The following is a 3030-nucleotide window of genomic DNA, read 5'->3' as shown; positions in this document are numbered from 1 at the left end:
AAATTGGTTGAAACAATAAATTAGTCAAAAATGAATATTTTTTTTCATCTAATGTTTTTGCAACCCTTTTACAACCTATTTGATGATGTTTTCACCATTCTTGGTTGCACTGTTGCATTAAGGTAGACTGAGCTGAAGCAATAAATAGTCCCTACTATTTCAGTTTGTTGATACCACAGGGGTATATTTTTTGCTCCCTTAACAGTCCTAGGCATTCCTGCTCCATGGGTATCTCCCTGACCTCCAGAAGGGTCTTTCAATCTTGTGGCCTCACCATTCTCCAGGGACTCATGGTCATCTGCCTCCAGGCAGCAGAGAAGAAATGGAGAGGGTGAGAGGACTACACCTGCTTCTTCAAAGCCCTGGCCTGTGAATGCCTTATATCACTTCTTCTCACATCCCATTGGTCAGAACTCAGTCACATGGCCACACATAACTGCAGGAGAAGCTGGGAAATGGAGTCCATCTATGGACTCCAAGAGAAAAGGATGTAGATTTTTTATCTAGAGTTTACAGCCTTGGCCACAATTAGTTCTCTGATTTTGAAACAGCTTTGACAAGGCTATCTACATAATATGAACCAAAATTCCCATCAGGGACAAAAGAATGGCTGGTATATCTCTTGTGGTTGGATTTATCTAAGACTCGCTTTAAGATATGAAATGTGCTTTTGATTTTGAAATGTGAAATAAGTAAAGAAGTGAGAGGAAACAGGACCCCAAGTGCCCTTCAGAGTAGCTTTCCAACAGTCATTACATACTTTATACACACACACACACGCGCACACACACTGCATACAGATTGGACCTGCTGGTCCCCCAGCTTGACTGACTATAACTACAAAGGCTTTGCTTGAAAATGAATTTTTAGAAAAGGAAATAGAGAATCTGCTCCACAATAGGGCAAACAATTGTTAAAGTCTTCTCGGTGTGCTCCCAAATATTATTGTGGGCAGATGAGCTATGAATGTTCATTGTGGATTAATTTGCTTTAGAAAAATTTTCTTAAAGTTTAGTTAAGATTAGAAACCCCAGGATATATTCCCAAATAAATTCAGTATTTGAAATTGACTGAAAATTAAGTAGAAATATAAGTTAATTATACATTGGCCTTTATTTTTATTTTTTAACAAAAATGGGTTCACATTAGACATGATCTGTATGTTGTTTTTTTCCACTTAATGATACACATTGAACATCTTTTTCTTTTTGTGTAAGTTCTCATAAATGCATCTCTTGCCTTTTTTACTCTGTGTGGTATCCCCGTGTAGGGGTATACTGGTGGGCGGTTGAGGGGTTCTCAGGGTTTTTCACTCTTCCATATCATATCATAGTGGATATTGGGCATATACAGCTTTGCTCATTCATGTCAGGATTTTTAAGGGCTAAGTCTGAAAAGCTTCTGGGTCACAGAGTCCACCCCTGGTCTTCTGTTGACCAAACCCTTTGCTCACCCCTTCCCTCCCTCCCCCGACCACAGAATTACAAGGATCAGGAGCTGCTGTGCTTTATCTACTACAGGGCTTCTAGCCCAAGATCCACAAGGCTGTGTGACCCTTCCTACTGGGCCACTACCAGTTTGGGATGACAGAAATAGAATGGAAGGAGGCTGGTTACCCCTGATGGGCAGTGGGATCTTTGGTAAAAAGTGAGCCAGGTGCTGTGGGGCTGGGGGAGCTCTGGTTCCATGTTGGACCAAGGTCAGTTAGGGAGATACAGGGAAGCCAGGAAGCTCGAGGGAGGTGCTATCCAATAGAAATACAGCAAAAGCCAAAGATGTCGTTTTTTAAAATATTTTTTTTCATTTTTAAAGCAGTTACTGTTTATTAACTGACCAGATTACAAAAATGACCGTGGCAGATACCTTAGTCCATCCTTCTAATAAGCCTGTTGATCTGGTCCTCCCTGTTACCAGCATCGCCACCTTCTACAAAATGGGCGGTCTTTTTCTTCATTCCACCTTGTGGAGAAGATAATTTGAAGGGCCACAGGAAGTTGTTTGCTTCTTTGAAGTGTTTTCCAACAGTATAGATCTCATGAATCAGATCCTCCATGCAAATGATGCCGTATTTACCAAGAGATCGAGCAATCAATGCGTTATCTGTCAGGGTGATTCATTTTTTCTTGATTTTGCCATAACCATGCTTGTAGATCAATTAATTTATTGACTTCAGGTTTGGGTAGCCCCATGCAATATATGGTTCTACAATTCTCAGCATATTAACTGAAGCCTTGTTGAGCTTAACGAAGATACTGTTGAAGATCTGGTGAAGGTAAAGAAGCTACAACACTTTTCGGACCTTTGGGCTCACACCATGGATACCTCTGACCTGGATAACAAATGCCAATTTGGGTTCCACAGGTACACAGAAGTTGCCAGCTTTTCTTGCCATTCTAGCTATTTGAATCTCAGTTCTGTACATTTGCCTATATTCCTTGTGATAGTACTTAGCTTTTTCATAGATAAGCTTCCTCCTTGCCTTTTGAAGCATCTTTTGGGCAAACTTCTTTCTCAGGTGCTTGATCTTCAGCTCTGCAAAATTCCTTCGCTTTTTCTTAAGGGTTTCTGGCACAGCAGGAAACTTCTTCTCTTTTGCACTCTCCATGGTTCCAGCTGGAAAAAGAGTAAAATAAAATTTTTATTTTGAGATAATTGTGGAGTCACATGCAGTTGTAAGAAATAATGCAGAGAGATATCATATATCCTTTATCAGCTTCCTACAATGGTAACATCTTGCAAAACTATAGTATAATATCACAACCAGGGTATTGACATTGGTACCATATTCCAATCTTGTTTCGACGTCCAGACTGACTTGTACTCATTTGTGTGTGTGTGTGTGTGTGTGTGTGTGTGTGTGTATTTAGTTCTCTACAATTTTATAACACATGTAGGTTTGTGTGTCACCACCACAGTCAACATACCAAACATTTCTGGTGCTAAAGGGTCCTCTTGCTTCCCACTCACCCCTGTCCCTAACTCCTAGAAACCACTAATATAGTCTCCGTTTCTATAATTTTGTCATTTCAA

At 40.3% G+C, this 3030-nt stretch overlaps 1 pseudogene; it reads right to left on the bottom strand.

The window, feature by feature from the left end:
• Positions 1–1793: 1793 nt before the first annotated feature.
• LOC129085845 (60S ribosomal protein L7-like) lies at positions 1794–2617 on the bottom strand (annotated as a pseudogene).
• Positions 2618–3030: the final 413 nt, after the last annotated feature.

Source organism: Pteronotus mesoamericanus, unplaced genomic scaffold, assembly GCF_021234165.1.
Source record: "Pteronotus mesoamericanus isolate MK-2021 breed Mesoamerican mustached bat unplaced genomic scaffold, CSHL_Meso_final scaffold_36, whole genome shotgun sequence".
Lineage (NCBI taxonomy): Eukaryota > Metazoa > Chordata > Mammalia > Chiroptera > Mormoopidae > Pteronotus > Pteronotus mesoamericanus.
The sequence above is the reverse complement of the archived record's forward strand: the minus strand, read 5'-3'. Positions and strand labels throughout refer to the sequence as shown.